This window comes from Medicago truncatula, chromosome 3, assembly GCF_003473485.1.
Source record: "Medicago truncatula cultivar Jemalong A17 chromosome 3, MtrunA17r5.0-ANR, whole genome shotgun sequence".
Classification (NCBI taxonomy): domain Eukaryota; kingdom Viridiplantae; phylum Streptophyta; class Magnoliopsida; order Fabales; family Fabaceae; genus Medicago; species Medicago truncatula.
Window position 1 is genome coordinate 15,065,696 of NC_053044.1, and position 19,511 is coordinate 15,085,206.

Genomic DNA, 19,511 nt, shown 5'->3' on the forward strand with positions numbered 1-19,511 from the left:
TGACACGTGTCATTTAGCTCCGACCGGTCTCAGCCTTTCGAGCAAAAAATTCGGCAGGGAGGTATTTTAAAATACCTCATAGTTGATTCCGAGTCGGGCCCTCTTCTCTCAATTTTCAATTTTTTATTCAAATTTTATGTATCCATCTTTTTATTTAGAATCCTTTTTTTATTAACTTTAAATTCATTTTTTTTAATCTTTATTTTATCTCATTTATATTCATTTTTAGTCCTTTTATTTTATTTTTAATATCCAAAGAAAAAACTAAAATGCTGTCCGATAATATCCAAATAAACGGCACAAAGCCTCATGCTTCCTCTCCAAGCCACAAAACGGCTTCCTCTCCAAGCCACAAAAACAGCCTGTCATGTTCCTCTCCAAGCAACAAAATTGTCTTAATCACAAGCTCTATAAATATAACATTACAGGCACAACCACAAACAGACAGAATTTCAATTGCAAAACCTGCAAACCACATAACACCACAATCGTTTTCTGAATCAACACAAACACAATTTTTCATCATGATTTCCGCACAATGTTTTAACCCAGAACCAGCAACCAAAATCCAACACCAAACCACCACAACCATCGAACCAAGATCCAAAGTAAAAGAGGTATAAAGATTTTTCTTTTTCTTTCTAGATCTAGGATAAACAGTGGTGTTCTTCAACACTCACCGGAAACTTCATCAAAAAAAAAAAGAAAGAAGATAAGAAGAGAGAGAAGAGAGAGTGCCTGAGAGAAAAAGAGAGTGAAGAGAGAGAAGAGAAAAAAAGAAATGAAGGAAAAAGAGAGAAATGGGTATTTATACCCCTTTTATTTGGCAGATCAAATCAAGGCCGTTGATCAAATCAACGGCCGAGATTCGATCACTGAGGTCCAGCCTTGTTCTTGGCCCATCTTTTTTCGTTTTATTTTCTGCACCCTCCTTTACTGCTCACACACACCCCAGCATCTCATTTTTCTAATTTCTTTTTCATGCATTTTAATTCTCGCTCTATCTGTTAATCCAGAGTGCTCTGGTCCTAATTAACTGTTAATATTATATTTTTGTTTAATTTAATTATTCTCCAGAACAATCTGGTCCTTGTTAATTAAATTAATCCAGAGTGCTCTGGTCCTAAATTAACTGTTAATATTATATTTTTGTTAATCCAGAGTGCTCTGGTCCAAACTTAAATGTTAATATTTATTTATTTTTGTTTAATTTAATCATTCTCCAGAATATTCTGGTCCATGTTAAAATAACTTCACAATTCAGCTTAACTTCATTTTTCTCATTCTGCTTATATAATTTTCATATCTTTATTCCAAAACAACAAAAACATTCAAATATCAAAAATCACAAAAAACATTTTCATAACAAACCCTGACTTTCAATCAAGTGATCGTTATTTTTATTTTCTTTCTTAATCAAATTTCAAATCAATTCTAATTTTACTTCAAGTCTATTTCTTTCAATATAAAAAACACAAACAAATTCCAATTTTCCACTTGGCTTTTTATTTTAACCTTTTTTCAAAAAACTAATAAAAAACACAAAACAAATCAAACGTCAATTTCTACCCCGAACTACGAGGTTTTGATCCCTCACGGGTACGTAGGCAGAGGACCTTGTCCTTCCAAATCAACTAAAAAACATTTTTCTTTTTTTTCTCTTCAATTAAAATCAATTTTCTTTTCTTTTTCAACTCATCATTCAATTCCATTTTCATCTCTTTAAAAGCAAGCAAGTTTAAGCACAAAAAGTTAAATAAAATCAAGAGGTTCTCGTAGAGTACTACGAATATTTAGGGTGCTAATACCTTCCCTAAATATAACCAACCCCCGAACCCTAAATCTCTTCAAAATGGGTGGTTTGGAACTTTTTCCCCTTAAAAAAAATTTGTTCAGTCGTGAGATAAAAAGTGAGTCAAAAGCTAATCAAATGGCCTTGACATCCGAAAAATGGCGCGACAGAAATGGCGACTTCACTGGGGACCCCCTAAGAGGGTTAAGCCTAACTTGGCTTCATTTAATTCTTTGTGCTATAACTTGCTTACAAATCAAAAATGGAAATATGTGCATATATGTTCTCTTTTCTTCTTTCTTTTTTTTCCTTAACGTGAGTGGTGAGATAAGTCCTACACCCGGGCTTGAGGGAAACATAAGATAAGATGGTGGTATAACCAAAGTGCCATTCCGAGAGTCAAGTCTCGTGTTTTGGTTCATGTGGTATAACCCCGCTCAATGGAGGAATCTTGGAAGTAATTTATGTTGGCATGAGTAGTCGTGTTGGCGTGGTATTTTCAAGTGACCGTCGAAGTTGAGGACCTTTAGTTACCATTACCCATCTTGGCCTTTTAGGACGTAGTGCGGTGGCTAAAGAAGAGTAGTCTTGGTCTAGTTGATACGCGATACTACACTCAGACGAGACTTTCTTACGAACGTTGTTGGACCGGAAGTATTTCCGCAACCTAATGACATTCGGAAGCGGTTAAAGACTCTGGGAACTTGGTAGAACCCGTGATACAGGTACAAATGAGACCATAGTCCTTACCAAATGGCGTGTTTACCCTTTGACTCCATCATTGTGGACCTAAAACCTCACCATGTTTTCACCATTTGTGCAGCATAATCATGCATAGATGCATTCATCCATAAAACTTCTTTCATCAAAATATCGAAGGGCTTATATAGTTTTTTTGTAAATATCAAAGGGATGGAGAGAAGAAACACTAGGAAGTTTACTTTCAAGAAATTGGATTTGATGAACTTAAGGGATCTTGCAGTTAAGGTAGCTAGTCCGGAAGACTTTCATGATCGTCATGGGAGGCTGCTTGGTATCCTTTGGACAAATGTTGAGAAAGGATGTTTGGAGACCTTGGTCCAATTCTATGACCCTGCTTACCATTGTTTTACTTTCCCCGACTACCAACTTGCTCCCACCCTCGAGGAATACTCCTACTTAGTTGGCCTACCAGTGCTTGACGAAGTACCATTTACCGGCCTTGAACCCATTCCAAAAGCCGCCACTATTGCAGATGCTCTCCATCTTGAAACCTCATAAAAACAAAACTCACCATCAAAGGAAATCTTCCAAGCCTACCCGCCAAATTCCTTTACCAGCAAGCCTCTGATTTCGCCGAAGTAAACAATGTCAACGCCTTTTACTCCATCCTAGCCTTACTCATTTACGGCCTTGTACTGTTCCCAAATGTTGATAATTATGTTGACATCCATGCCATTCAAATCTTCCTCACAAAGAACCCTGTCCCCACATTGTTAGCCGATATGTACCATTCCATACACGATCGGAACCAGGTAGGTCGTGGGGCTATCCTCGGTTGTGCACCTTTACTATACAAATGGTTTACCTCTCATTTACCCCAAACCCATTCCTTTCAAGCCAATCAAAGAAATCTCTCTTGGTCTAAAAGAATCATGTCCCTCACTCCATCTGACATAGCCTGGTATCACGCCACCCATAACTTCAGAGACATCATTGTCAGTTGTGGAGAATACTCAAACGTACCCCTTCTCGGTATGCAAGGAGGAATCAGTTACAACCCTATCCTTGCCAAACGTCAGTTTGGATGCCCAATGGAAACTAAACCGGATAGCATCTACTTAGAGGGTGAATTCTACTTTAACCATGAAGATCCCACAAACAAGAGAGGAAAATTTGTTCAGGCTTGGCGTGCTATTCGCAGACTTAGCAGAAGCCAATTGGCGAAGAGATCAGACTTTTCACAAGGATCTCACACTCAATGGGTCATTAATAGAGCTTCAAGTCTGGTCCTACCCTATCACCTCCCAAGATACCTATCTTCAACTACCCCAGCACCATCCTTACCCTTGGCTCCTGAGACGGTGGGAGAGTGCCAAGAGGAATTGGCTGAGTCAAACTCTGTAGGTGCCATTTGGAAAAGAAAGTATGATGAAGCTATGCTCAAGATGGAAACTATGAGTGGTAAAATAGAACAACAGGATCATGAGATTCGCAAGCAAAAGCAACAAATAGTTAAAAAAGATGCTCAGATCCAAGCTTAGAGCACAAGGCTCGCACAATTTATCAGCGCAAAGGAGCGTTGGGACTTTTTCAAGGACGCGCATTCAGATTCCGAGGAGTAGTCTACTTCAGGGGCTCAAGAATTTCCCAAAATGTTCTTATCTTTTCTGTTTTCGCTTTCTTTTATGAACTTTGGAGTCTATCCCTTGGCTCAGTTTGTAAAAAGGGAATTATCTTGTTTTTGTTTATAAGTCTATCCTCTATCTCTTTATAATGTTTACAAAATAGCTTTTATAAGTCCTTCGATAAAAAAAAAAAAAAAATGTGTCTATTTTTGCATAAGCATATCATGCATCATCTTGCATTTCATAGTCTCAAATCCAAGTCTCACACAAATTTTCTTCTCCAATCAAAGGTCAGCTCGTTTCAAAGGTGGCACCACGCATCCACTACAAGTCTACTCGTACTCATTACACTCGTGCAACTGTTAAGAGAAAGATGGATTTTCTCGAGCAAGAGAATCGGGCGCTCCGTGAAGAAGTGGCAGCAATGCAGACTAAGATGGACGAAATGGTTGAAATGATGAAGACGATGGCAGATATGCGGACCCAAGAGCAAGCTCAAGCTCAGGCTCAGGCTCATGCTCTAGCACAAGCTCAAGCACAAATTCATGCACAAACACAAGCTCCTCCACCTCCCACCAATACTCAGGCTGAAGCATCTTCCTCTGCCATCCCTGAATGGACAATATGTGCCGACACTCCGACACACTCTGCTCCACAGCTCTCCGTGCCTTGGTTCCCGCCTTTTACTGCTGGCGAAATACTCCGTCCCATTGCTTGTGAAGCTCAGATGCCTACTCATCAGGTGACTCATGTCCCTCCGCCTCCTGTAAGAGCTCCCCCAGTTGTCATGACTTACTCAGCACCTATGATTCACACTGCTCCACAAAATGAAGAACCCATCTTCCATTCAAGGAGTATGAAGGCCTATGGTCAAGTGGAGGATTTACAAGAGAAGTATGATGAGATGTACCGTGAGATGAAAGCTCTCCGCGGAAAAGAAAGATTTGGAAAAACTGCTTATGACCTCTGTTTGGTGCCAAACGTCCAGATACCCCATAAGTTCAAGGTCCCAGATTTTGAGAAGTATAAAGGGAACTCCTGCCCTGAGGAACATCTAACAATGTATGCAAGAAGCATGTCCGCGTATGCTAAGGACGATCAGGTCCTTATTTATTACTTTCAAGAGAGCTTGGCTAGTCCCGCCTCAAAGTGGTACATGAATCTGGACAAAACAAAGATCCAAACTTTCCATGATCTGTGTGAAGCTTTTGTGGAACAATACAATTACAACGTAGATATGGCTCCAGACCGAAGTGATCTTCAGGCCATGACTCAGGGGGTCAAAGAAACATTCAAAGAGTATGCTCAGCGGTGGAGGGATGTTGTTGCCCAAGTCAGCCCACGTATAGAAGAGAAGGAAATGACCAAACTCTTCTTAAAAACTCTCGGTCAGTTCTACTACGAGAAGATGGTCGGAAGTACGCCCAAGAACTTTGCTGAAATGGTTGGCATGGGTGTGCAGTTGGAAGAAGGAGTCCGAGAAGGACGTTTAGTAAAAGATGGAACTTCTACCAGTGGAACCAAGAAATATGGCAACCACATCCCGAGAAAGAAAGAACATGAGGTTAGTATGGTGGCCCAAGGAAGGCCTTATCCAACCTATCAACACATTGCTGCCATCACACCTGCTGCCAATATTATTCATCCCCGAAATAGTCAGCCTCAATTCCCACAATATCCTCAACACCCTCAACAATATCCCCAACAACCATACCAGCAACGTCCATACCAACAACAACCATATCAACAAAATCCCCCACATCCCTACCAACAACAGCAACCTCGACCACAAAGAACGCAATTTGACCCAATCCCCGTCACCTATGCAGAGTTACTTCCAGGATTACTCAGAAATAACTTGGTTCAAACCAGGCCTCCTCCTCCAGTACCAAAAAGACTGCCAGCATGGTACAGACCTGATCAGACTTGTGATTTCCATCAAGGGGCCCCAGGTCATAATATTGAAAGTTGTTATGCCTTTAAGTATGCAGTCCAGAGGCTAATCAAAGAAAAGAAGATAACCTTCACAGACTCAGCGCCAAATATTCAAACCAATCCATTGCCAAACCATGGTGCTGCAACTGTCAACATGGTCGAAGATTGCCAAGAGACTCACCATATTCTCGACGTTCAACAAATCCGAACACCTTTGGTCCCATTACATGCCAAGTTATGCAAAGTAAACCTCTTTAAACATGATCATGATGGCTGCAACGAGTGCCTTCTGAACCCCTGGGGTTGTCAGAAAGTGAAAGATGATATTCAAGGACTTTTGAACCAAGGAGAACTGGTTGTTGAAAGAAAATGTGACAATGTATGTGTTATAACTCCTGAAGAGCCTTTGGAGATATTTTACGACAGTCGGAAGTCAGTTGCTGCTCCTTTAGTGATTTGCTTGCCTGGTCCAATACCTTATACTTCTGAGAAGGCAATTCCTTACAAGTACAATGCCACTATGATAGAAGGTGGTCGTGAAGTTCCAATACCACCTTTGCCTTCTGTGGAAAATATTGCCGAAGATAGTAGAGTATTGAGGAATGGGCGTGTTATCCCTCTAGTGTTTCCAAAGAAAGTTGACGCTCCGGTAACTAAAGAAACTCGAACTAAAGATTCCGGTGCAATCAAAGATGTGGGTCAGACTAGCGGGACCAAGGCATGTTTCGATTTTGATGAGATTCTCAAGCTGATAAAGAAAAGTGAGTACAAAGTGGTTGATCAACTGATGCAGACTCCGTCAAAAATATCCATAATGTCTTTGTTACTAAATTCTGAGGCTCATAAGGAAGCTTTGATGAAAGTCTTGGAGCAAGCTTTTGTAGACCATGATGTGACTGTGGGAGAATTCGATGGAATAGTGGGGAATATCACTGCAGGCAACAATCTGAGTTTCAGTGACGAAGAGCTCCCAGCCGAAGGAAGGAACCATAACTTGGCTTTGCATATATTTGTGAATTGCAAGACCGATGCTTTGTCGAATGTACTAGTGGATACCGGGTCGTCTCTGAATGTGATGGCCAAAACAACCTATGCTCAACTCTCTTACCAAGGTACACCTTTGAGACGAAGTGGGGTAATGGTAAAAGCTTTTGATGGTTCAAGGAAGGATGTTCTTGGAGAGGTGGTGCTACCTATTACAATCGGGCCACAAGTTTTCCAGATTAATTTTCAAGTGATGGACATTCAGGCGTCATATAGTTGCCTACTAGGCCGACCCTGGATTCATGAGGCTGGAGCAGTAACGTCTACACTGCATCAAAAGTTGAAGTTCGTGAGGAATGGGAAGCTAGTAACTGTGAATGGTGAAGAGGCTTTGTTAGTGAGCCATTTGTCGTCTTTCTCTTTCATTGGGGCCGATAGTGTTGAAGGAACGCCTTTTCAGGGATTTATCATGGAAGAAGAGAATACCAAGAGGAGTGAAGCATCTATCTCTTCTCTAAAAGATGCTCAAAAAGTGATACAAGCTGGAGGCTCTCCCAGCTGGGGAAAGTTGATAGAACTGCCAGAGAACAAGCGCCGAGAAGGACTGGGTTTCTGCCCATCAGCTGATTTGTCCAAGCCTAAGATCGTTGTCGAACCGATCAGAGGTACTTTCCACAGCTCTGGGTTCATTCATGCAATCATTGAAGATAATCCCGAAAGAGTGCCACGGAGCTTTGTGACACAAGGAGGGTCTAGCCACAATTGGGTTGCTGTAGATGTTCCTTTTATTGCTCATTTATCCAAGTAATGCACTTTGTTTCGTCTTTTATGCTTTTTTAAAAGAAAATCCTTTCGCCCCGCCCCAAGCGAAAGTGAATCTATCTAGGGCTTTTTGCTTCAAGAATTTATCATCAATCAAATAAAAATGTCGTTTTGTTCCCGACCTTTTGCCTTGCTTTCTTTTATGTTTTTAGAAAAAATGGTAATACAAAAAACCGAAAATATAATCACCTTCTAAAAATCTGCACTTACTTGTTTTCTAAAAAATCATCAATCATATATGCAGATTAAAACCCAATGAACCCGTTGAACAACATAGCCCTATGATCTCTCCCAACTTTGAGTTCCCTGTGTATGAGGCGGAAGAAGAAGAGAATGAAGAGATTCCCGACGAAATCTCCCGGCTACTTGAACAAGAAAGAAAGACCATTCAGCCTTATGGGGAAGAATTAGAAGCAATCAACTTGGGTACCGAAGAAGACAAGAAGGAGGTCAAGATTGGGGCATCACTTGAAGCAAGTGTCAAGAAGCGAGTGATAGAGCTTCTCAAAGAATATGTTGATGTGTTCGCTTGGTCGTACCGAGATATGCCGGGTCTGGATACTGATATCGTGGTACACCATTTACCTTTGAAACCCGAGTGTCCGCCGGTCAAGCAGAAATTAAGAAGAACCCGTCCTGATATAGCCCTCAAGATTAAAGAGGAAGTGCAGAAACAGATCGATGCAGGTTTCCTCGTTACATCAAAATACCCTCAATGGCTAGCCAACATAGTGCCTGTTCCGAAGAAAGATGGCAAAGTCAGAATGTGTGTTGATTACCGTGACCTTAACAAAGCTAGTCCCAAAGATGATTTCCCATTGCCTCATATTGATGTACTGGTTGACAGCACTGCAAAATCCAAAGTGTTCTCCCTCATGGATGGTTTCTCCGGTTACAATCAGCCAAGATGGCGCCCGAAGACAAAGAGAAGACGTCTTTCATCACACCTTGGGGCACTTTCTGTTACAGAGTAATGCCGTTCGGTTTGATCAATGCAGGGGCTACTTACCAAAGGGGTATGACTACTATCTTTCACGACATGATACACAAAGAGATTGAGGTTTATGTGGATGACATGATCGTCAAGTCAATCACTGAAGAACAACATGTTGAGTATTTGCTAAAGATGTTCCAACGGCTAAGAAAGTACAGACTTCGTCTGAATCCCAACAAGTGTACTTTTGGTGTTAGATCCGGAAAGCTTCTGGGCTTCATTGTTAGTCAGAAAGGTATTGAAGTAGATCCAGACAAGGTCAAAGCCATCAGAGAAATGCCAGCTCCGCAAACAGAAAAACAAGTAAGGGGGTTTCTCGGACGACTGAATTACATCTCCCGTTTCATTTCTCATATGACTGCAACATGTGGGTCGATATTCAAACTCCTCCGCAAAGATCAAGGGATTGTTTGGACAGATGATTGCCAGAAAGCTTTTGATAGCATCAAAGCGTACTTACTAGAAGCTCCGATTCTCATCCCTCCAGTTGAAGGAAGACCACTAATCATGTACCTGACTGTACTAGAAGATTCCATGGGTTGTGTGCTCGGACAACAAGACGAAACTTGAAGAAAGGAGCATGCCATTTATTATTTAAGCAAGAAGTTTACTGATTGTGAATCTCGCTATTCCATGCTCGAGAAGACCTGTTGCGCACTAGCCTGGGCTGCCAAACGTCTCCGTCACTATATGATTAGTCATACTACTTGGTTGATATCTAAGATGGATCCGATCAAGTACATCTTTGAGAAACCTGCTTTGACAGGAAGAATTGCCCGGTGGCAGATGTTATTATCCGAATATGATATTGAGTATCGTACCCAGAAAGCAATCAAAGGCAGTATCCTTGCTGATCACTTGGCTCACCAACCAATTGAAGACTATCAGCCCATCAAGTTCGACTTTCCTGATGAAGAGATTATGTATTTGAAGATGAAAGATTGTGACGAACCGCTACTCGGGGAAGGTCCAGATCCTGAATCAAAATGGGGTCTAATATTCGACGGAGCTGTTAATGCTTATGGTAGCGGAATTGGGGCAATCATTGTTACTCCTAAAGGTGCACACATCCCCTTCACTGCCAGGTTGACGTTCGACTGTACAAACAACATGGCAGAGTACGAAGCGTGTATCATGGGTATCGAAGAAGCCATCGATCTGAGAATCAAGAACCTCGACATTTATGGTGACTCAGTCCTTGTAATCAATCAAATCACAGGAGAATGGGAGACTCGTCACCCCGGCTTGGTTCCCTACAAAGACTATGCAAGACGATTACTGACCTTCTTCAACAAAGTCGAGCTACACCATATTCCTCGTGATGAGAACCAGATGGCGGATGCTCTGGCTACTTTGTCTTCAATGTACCAAGTAAATTGTCGAAATGAAGTACCACTGATCCATATCAGACGTCTTGAGAGACCCGCTCATGTATTCGCCACTGAAGAAGTTGTTGATGACAAGCCATGGTTCCACGATATCAAATGTTTCCTTCAAAGGCAAGAGTATCCACTTGGAGCATCCAATAAAGACAAAAAGACTCTAAGAAGATTATCTGGCAATTTCTTCCTAAACGAGGACATTTTGTATAAAAGAAACTTTGACATGGTGTTGCTCAGATGTGTTGACAAACATGAGGCAGACTTATTGATGCATGAAATACACGAAGGATCCTTCGGAACTCATTCTAGCGGACATACAATGGCCAAGAAGATATTGAGAGCAGGCTATTACTGGATGACAATGGAAGCCGACTGTTACAAGCATGCCAGGAAGTGTTATAAGTGTCAAATCTATGCCGATAAGATTCATGTGCCGCCGACTGCACTCAATGTTCTTTCCTCCCCGTGGCCATTCTCTATGTGGGGCATTGACATGATTGGAAGAATTAAACCCAAAGCTTCAAATGGACACCGCTTCATTCTAGTGGCTATTGACTATTTCACCAAGTGGGTTGAAGCTGCATCTTATGCTAATGTGACCAAGCAGGTGGTAGTCAAGTTTATCAAGAATCATATTATTTGCCGCTATGGTGTCCCTAGCCGGATCATTACAGATAATGGGACGAATATGAACAACAAGATGATGAAAGAATTGTGTGATGATTTCAAGATCGAACACCATAATTCTTCGCCTTACAGACCTCAGATGAATGGTGCTGTCGAAGCTGCAAACAAAAATATAAAGAAGATCATCCAGAAGATGGTGGTGACTTATAAAGATTGGCATGAGATGCTTCCCTTTGCATTACATGGATATCGTACTTCTGTACGCACATCAACAGGGGCAACCCCTTTCTCTTTGGTATATGGCATGGAGGCAGTACTTCCCATAGAAGTTGAGATTCCTTCAATGCGAGTTTTAATGGAGGCTGAATTATCAGAGGCTGAGTGGGTTCAAAGTAGGTATGACCAATTGAATCTGATCGAAGAAAAGCGCATGTCTGCTCTTTGTCATGGTCAGCTGTATCAAAAGAGGATGAAGCAGGCTTTTGACAAGAAAGTTCATCCCCGTGAATTCAAAGAAGGTGATCTTGTGCTCAAAAAGATCTTGACTTTCCAACCCGACTCTAGAGGCAAGTGGACGCCTAACTATGAAGGCCCGTATGTTGTCAAGAAAGCTTACTCAGGCGGTGCCATGACTCTTCAAACCATGGATGGTGAAGAACTTCCACGTCCTGTGAACACAGATGCAGTCAAGAAATACTTTGTCTAAAAGTTATAAGAACAGCTCGGTAAGTCGAAAACCCGAAAAGGGCGGCTTAGGCAAAAATGAGCGTCTCGGTGGGCTGGAAACCCGAAAGGGCGGCTCAAGCAAAAATTAGAGACATTAAACAGAAATCATTATCCTGGTAGGCTGAAAACCCGAAAGGGCGGTCTATGCAAAAGTTAAGGATAAAAAGAAAAGGACAAAGTAACTGCATCTAGTCAGGCACAATCCACTTGGGGCATGACTGCTATCAAAGAATCTCCAAATCTGAAGCATCAAAAGCAGCAAAATTCAAGAGTTGTAAGGGGGAATGAGGTTATGAAGTTCAATGTACCTTCCCATTTTAAAATTACCACTTTTTTTTTTTCAAATTTTGTAAAAAAATCCATGAAGTCATGCCATCTGCAGGCTGTCATTCAATCAATAATATTTGAGCCTATAGCCTTTCTGTTTAAAATTCCCCTTTTATTCTATTTTTAAAGTTTCTTTCTATTGTTTGATGATAATATTTCGAAGTAGAATTCTTAAAAAAAAACTTTTTCCCATGTCTTTTAAAAAAGGCATAAATGCACAAGTACATATTAGGATTTGAGAGTGAAAGAAGCATGCGTCAGCACGTTCCTCAAAGAATGATTAGACCTCACCAGACAAGCATGATTGGACGCTATTGAAAATTCAAAAAAAGAGGGCACAACGACGGAAGTGTGCCAATGGAAGAACATTATGTATCAGCTTACAAATGGCGACTTTTTCCAAACTTTTAATGGGTTTCGTCCCCATAAGGCATATGTTTGATACTTTGTCCCCAATGAGGTCATCTCCAAGGAAGTTTGCCGAGTGTATAGTACTGTGATGTCAGTCCACTTTCCACCTTACCAAGTCTTGTCTTATCGAGTCCATCTATCATATACAATAAATACATTCATGTTTTTTTGGACGTTAATACATTCATACATCCATGCATCAACACGTTCATACATTCTTATACAACATATGCATCGCATCATTCGTACATGGTTGCATCAATCGCACAAAGTTTTGTTTAATAATATCCCCTCAGTTCGGTCCTCGTTTCATCATTATGTCAAGTGGCAAGTTCTAACAAATGAACAGCTTGTAATCATCATTTACATCAAAGGTGTCATCCCCAGTGTGTCTGGTCAAGAGATGTCACGAATCAATCAATTTCAAGCGGCAAGTTTCCTACAAAAGGACAGCTTGAATCTATTTTCAGTCAATTTCAAGCGACAAGTTTCCTACAAAAGGACAGCTTGAACCTATTTTCATCCAATTTCAAGCGGCAAGTTTCCGACAAAAGGATAGCTTGAATCTATTTTTCATCCAATTTCAAGCGGCAAGTTTCCGACAAAAGGACAGCTTGAATCTATTTTCAGTCAATTTCAAGCGGCAAGTTCCTGACAAAAGGACAGCTTGAATCTATGTTCAGTCAATTCCAAGCGGCAAGTTTCCTACAAAAGGACAGCTTGAACCTATTTTCATCCAATTTCGAGCGGCAAGTTTCCTACAAAAGGACAGCTTGAACCTATTTTCATCCAATTTCAAGCGGGAAGTTTCCGACTAAAGGACAGCTTGAATCTATTTTTCATCCAATTTCAAGCGGCAAGTTTCCGACAAAAGGACAGCTTGAATCTATTTTTGTCAATTTCAAGTGGCTAGTTTCCAACAAAAGGACAGTTTGAACTCATTTCAAAAGTGTCATACCCGGCATAAAGTCGTGCTAGCCATGTCACTAATCAATTTCAATTTCAATTTCAAAAAGTATCATCCCCAGCGGTAGCTGTGCCACTGATGTCACTAATCAATTTCAGTTTCAAAAGTGTCATTCCCAGCATAGCTGTGCCACTAATGTCACTAGTCAATTTTCAATTTCAATTTCAAACCAATACAATAACTGACAGCATTTTCCCCAGTGAAACTACATTCCCCTAGTGGAGTCGGGTCCCTTTCTTCAGCGAATTCGGGTATCCCATTGTTGTTTCTCATTCCTGTCAAGCCATCTATGTCGTCCTGCATTCATGATTGCCTCACATGCATTCGTAATTACATCGCATGCATTCATAACATCATAGGTCAAAAATTGTGTACCTTGTATTTAAGTCTCTTCGACCCGTCAAATCAAAGATTTCATCTTCGAATCTCCGGACGAAGAAACTTAAATAGGGGCATCTGTCATACCCCAATTTTTGACCTAAGACAGCACTGACACGTGTCATTTAGCTCCGACCGGTCTCAGCCTTTCGAGCAAAAAATTCGGCAGGGAGGTATTTTAAAATACCTCATAGTTGATTCCGAGTCGGGCCCTCTTCTCTCAATTTTCAATTTTTTATTCAAATTTTATGTTTCCATCTTTTTATTTAGAATCCTTTTTTTATTAACTTTAAATTCATTTTTTTTAATCTTTATTTTATCTCATTTATATTCATTTTTAGTCCTTTTATTTTATTTTTAATATCCAAAGAAAAAACTAAAATGCTGTCCAATAATATCCAAATAAACGGCACAAAGCCTCATGCTTCCTCTCCAAGCCACAAAACGGCTTCCGCTCCAAGCCACAAAAACAGCCTGTCATGTTCCTCTCCAAGCAACAAAATTGTCTTAATCACAAGCTCTATAAATATAACATTACAGGCACAACCACAAACAGACAGAATTTCAATTGCAAAACCTGCAAACCACATAACACCACAATCGTTTTCTGAATCAACACAAACACAATTTTTCATCATCATTTCCGCACAATGTTTTAACCCAGAACCAGCAACCAAAATCCAACACCAAACCACCACAACCATTGAACCAAGATCCAAAGTAAAAGAGGTATAAAGATTTTTCTTTTTCTTTCTAGATCTAGGATAAACAGTGTTTGTTTTAGAAGTTTTGAACCTAGAATCAAAAAGAGAAGAAGAGGAGGTCTTAAAAAAAGGGGAGTTTTTTTTTTTCCGGCGCGGTGGCGCCGCCGCGACAACTCGCCGGCCACCGCGCCGGAAACTGAGTTTCACGGTGGTGTTCTTCAACACTCACCGGAAACTTCATAAAAAAAAAAAAAAAGAAGATAAGAAGAGAGAGAAGAGAGAGTACGTGAGAGAAAAAGAGAGTGAAGAGAGAGAAGAGAAAAAAAGAAATGAAGGAAAAAGAGAGAAATGGGTATTTATACCCCTTTTATTTGGCAGATCAAATCAAGGCCGTTGATCAAATCAACGGCCGAAATTCGATCTCTGAGGTCCAGCCTTGTTCTTGGCCCATCTTTTTTCGTTTTATTTTCTGCACCCTCCTTTACTGCTCACACACACCCCAGCATCTCATTTTTCTAATTTCTTTTTCATGCATTTTAATTCTCGCTCTATCTGTTAATCCAGAGTGCTCTGGTCCTAATTAACTGTTAATATTATATTTTTGTTTAATTTAATTATTCTCCAGAACAATCTGGTCCTTGTTAATTAAATTAATCCAGAGTGCTCTGGTCCTAAATTAACTGTTAATATTATATTTTTGTTAATCCAGAGTGCTCTGGTCCAAACTTAAATGTTAATATTTATTTATTTTTGTTTAATTTAATCATTCTCCAGAATATTCTGGTCCATGTTAAAATAACTTCACAATTCAACTTAACTTCATTTTTCTCATTCTGCTTATATAATTTTCATATCTTTATTCCAAAACAACAAAAACATTCAAATATCAAAAATCACAAAAAACATTTTCATAACAAACCCTGACTTTCAATCAAGTGATCGTTATTTTTATTTTCTTTCTTAATCAAATTTCAAATCAATTCTAATTTTACTTCAAATCTATTTCTTTCAATATAAAAAACACAAACAAATTCCAATTTGCCACTTGGCTTTTTATTTTAACCTTTTTTCAAAAAACTAATAAAAAACACAAAACAAATCAATCGTCAATTTCTACCCCGAACTACGAGGTTTTGATCCCTCATGGGTACGTAGGCAGAGGACCTTGTCCTTCCAAATCAACTAAAAAACATTTTTCTTTTTTTTTCTCTTCAATTAAAATCAATTTTCTTTTCTTTTTCAACTCATCATTCAATTCCATTTTCATCTCTTTAAAAGCAAGCAAGTTTAAGCACAAAAAGTTAAATAAAATCAAGAGGTTCTCGTAGAGTACTACGAATATTTAGGGTGCTAATACCTTCCCTAAATATAACCAACCCCCGAACCCTAAATCTCTTCAAAATGGGTGGTTTGGAACTTTTTCCCCTTAAAAAAAATTTGTTCAGTCGTGAGATAAAAAGTGAGTCAAAAGCTAATCAAATGGCCTTGACATCCGAAAAATGGCGCGACAGTATGTTTTGATGAATTATGGTGATTTGATCGATGACGTGTTAAGTTATGAGCTTTGGAAGATTTGATAAGAATATGAGAATTATTTTATTGTTAAATAAAATAAAGATTTGAAAATAATATAAAATATTTAGTTAAGGGTTGTTTTGATATTTTAGATAGTTTTGGGGGAGAAAGTGAGATAAGATAAGTAATTAAGAAGAGGTATATAAAGGTTAGACCTAGTCTTAGAAAAAAACATTGTACGTGAAAACTTTTGGAAAAAGGGAGAAAAGCTTAGAGAGGAGCAAGAGACCAAGAGTGCTGCGATTTTCTTCAAACAAGGTAAGGGTGAGACTAATGATTCAATAACATTGATTGTTGTAATTCTGATGAGTAATTGACAAAGTTAGGATTGATTTAGAAAAGTTTTGGAATTAGGTCAAAACCCTAAAAATTGATGATCAAACGGTAAAACTTGTTTAGATTGATGTAGAAACCGTCCTTTAACCTTAGAACATGTTTAGGATGGATTATGGAATCAAAATTAGGCTTTGAACCATGTTGTGTGTTGGATTTTTGAGAAAAACCCTAGTCTGCCCGTGCTTCTGTTCATCGCTCGCCACGACGAATGATGATCCTCGCCTCGCGAGTGATGAACTTCATCGCTCGCCACGCGAGCCCCTTCCCTTCGCCTCGCGAGTTGTTTGGTGCAACTCGCCATGGCGAGCAACCCTTCCTCGCCTCGAGAGCTTAGGCAGAGTGCATGTCATATTTTGTGTTTCGACATTTTTAGTTGGACCTTGGCTGCCATAGAGTGCCTGAACATACCTAGTATTGATTAGGAATGAATGTAGGATCAGAGGGAACCCATAACAACATTAGTTTGGGAGATGAGTGGTACTCGCCATGGCGAGTAAGAACTCTCGCCTCGCGAGTACAACCAGAATGTACTTGCTTGAGTGTTTGTGCGATATGTGTCGCACGTGTTGATCAAGAGCGAACCCCTAGTTGGTATTAAGACCTAATGATGACGTTTAATGCAGTCTGTAGAGTTGTTTAAGTTATGTTGATATTAAATGGACATGAACTAATGTAATGTATATTCATGCAAGAAATGAAGGTTGATATTCCTGATATTTATAAGCTATTGATATAATGATATCATTTTGTTTATGTGACCTGTTTATGCTGCTTCCGTTATTTAACTAAGTGCATAAGTTTATGATGAAGTTAGCTCCAATTTAATGGATGCATGTTGATATGTTGATTACGATGTTTTTGTTCATAAGTGTCCATGCATAGCATCTCATTGAGCTTAGTCCTCACCACGGATAATAGGAGCTTTGTCCTCCGCACGTTTTATAGGAGCTTTGTCCTCCGCACGATTAAGGTATATTAATACTTATGATGATGATTGGTACCACATGCATATAGGGAGTCTAAGAGCATTGTCACATTGTCATGATTAAGATGCCTTGTTGATGATGATTGAATACGTGATTACGTGATAAGTGTTTACCAATTATGTGATTTTGTTCATGATAATTGGATATATGATTATGTTGTAACTGTTTAGCAATTATGCAATGTTATTTAAGGAATGATTATGATGTTAATTTATAATTCCCAATTACATTGATTAATGTTATTTGATTATGAAATCTCACCCCTTCTACTTGAAAATGTTGCCCTTCGTATGGGTAACTTGCAGGTGATCGTGCTTAGTGTGCAGTTTGCTTTCGTGAGTTGGCCTTGCCTTCACTGTGTCGTCTAGGTCGCTCTGATACGTAACGGGATGGGGTTTATGTTTATGCATGCTTCATTCTCTTACGTGACTATTATGTTATTTTTATTATGTTATGGATTACGATTATGAACTATTTGATGGGGCCTGCGTGCCAAAACGTTTTATGAATTATGATTATGATTTTCCGCTGCAATGTTTAAGATATTGGTTAAATTGTTATTTAACTGTTGGATTACGTTATATGTGATATCCCGTTGTTTGATGTTTACTCTGATAAATGTTATGTTTTAAGAGTTTTTAAATATTGGGAAAACGGGGTGTTACAGGCAGCGTAGATGGCTTGAATTGCTGAAGCACTATGATTTTGAGTTGAGCTATCATCTGGGTAAAGCTAATGTTGTTGCAGATGATTTGAGTAGGAAGACCTATCATATGTCTGCTATGATGGTAAGGGAGTTCGAGTTACTTGAACAGTTCAGAGATTTGAGCTTAGTGTGTGAAATGTCATCTGAAAGTGTGAAGCTAGGAATTCTGAAGATTGATAATGAATTTCTGAAGAGTATTAAAGAAGCGCAAAAAGTTGATGTTAAGTTTGTGGACTTGTTGGTTGCTAGAGATCAGACTGAAGACAGTGATTTTAAAATAGATTATCAAGGTGTGTTGAGGTTTCGAGGTCGGATTTGTATTCCAGACGATGATGAGATGAAGAAAATGATTCTTAAAGAAAGTCATAGAAGTTACTTGAGTATTCATCCGGGAGCTACGAAGATGTATCATGATCTAAAGAAGTTGTTTTGGTGGTCCGGATTGAAACGCGACGTTGCATAGTTTCTGTATTCTTGTTTGATTTGTCCGAAGTCGAAGGTTGAGCATCATAAACATGTTGGTATGATGGTGTCTTTAGATGTGCCAGAGTGAAAATGGGATAATATATCCATGGATTTTGTGATGAGTTTGCCGAATACTCCTAAAGGAAATGACGCGATTTGGGTGATTGTTGATAGATTGACGAAGTCGGCTCATTTTCTTCCGATTAATATTAGTTTTCCTTTTTCTCAGTTGGCAGAGATCTATATTCGTGATATTGTGAAGTTGCATGGTGTTCCTTCGAGTATTGTGTCAGATAGAGATCCAAGATTTACTTCTAGATTTTGGAAAAGTTTGCAAGAGGCTTTAGGTTCCAAGTTGAGGTTGAGTTCGGCATATCATCCGCAGACAGATGGTCAGTCGGAGAAGACGGTTCAGTCGTTAGAAGATTTGTTGAGAGTTTGTGTACTTGAGCAAGGAGGAATTTGGGATAGTCATCTTCCATTGATAGAGTTCACGTATAATAATAGTTATCATTCTAGTATTGGAATGGCACCTTATGAGGCTTTGTATGGTCGGAGATGCAGAACTCCGTTGTGTTGGTTTGAGTCAGGTGAAAGAGTGGTCTTAGGACCAGAGATTGTACAACAAACTACCGAGAAATTTAAGATGATTCAAGAGAAGATGAAAGCGTCGCAGAGTCGACAAAAGAGTTACCATGATAAGCGTAGAAAAGATCTTGAGTTTCAAGAAGGAGAACACGTGTTTTTGAGATTCACTCGTGTGACTGGTGTTGGACGTGCTTTGAAGTCAAAGAAGTTGACTCCGAGATTCATTGGTCCGTATCATATATCGGAAAGAGTTGGAACGGTGGCGTATCGAGTGGGATTACCACCGCATCTTTCGAATTTTCACGATGTGTTTCATGTGTCGCAACTTCGGAAGTATGTACCGGATCCATCTCATGTGATCCAAAGTGATGATGTGCAAGTTAGAGATAACCTTACGGTTGAGACTCTACCGGTAAGGATTGATGATCGAAAAGTGAAAACGTTGAGAGGCAAGGAGATACCTCTTGTGAGAGTCGTTT

The 19,511-nt window shown here is 39.6% G+C and overlaps 1 pseudogene; it reads left to right on the forward strand.

Moving 5' to 3' along the window:
• The first annotated feature begins 4,492 nt into the window (after positions 1-4,492).
• LOC112421889 (uncharacterized) lies at positions 4,493-13,145 on the forward strand (annotated as a pseudogene).
• Positions 13,146-19,511: the final 6,366 nt, after the last annotated feature.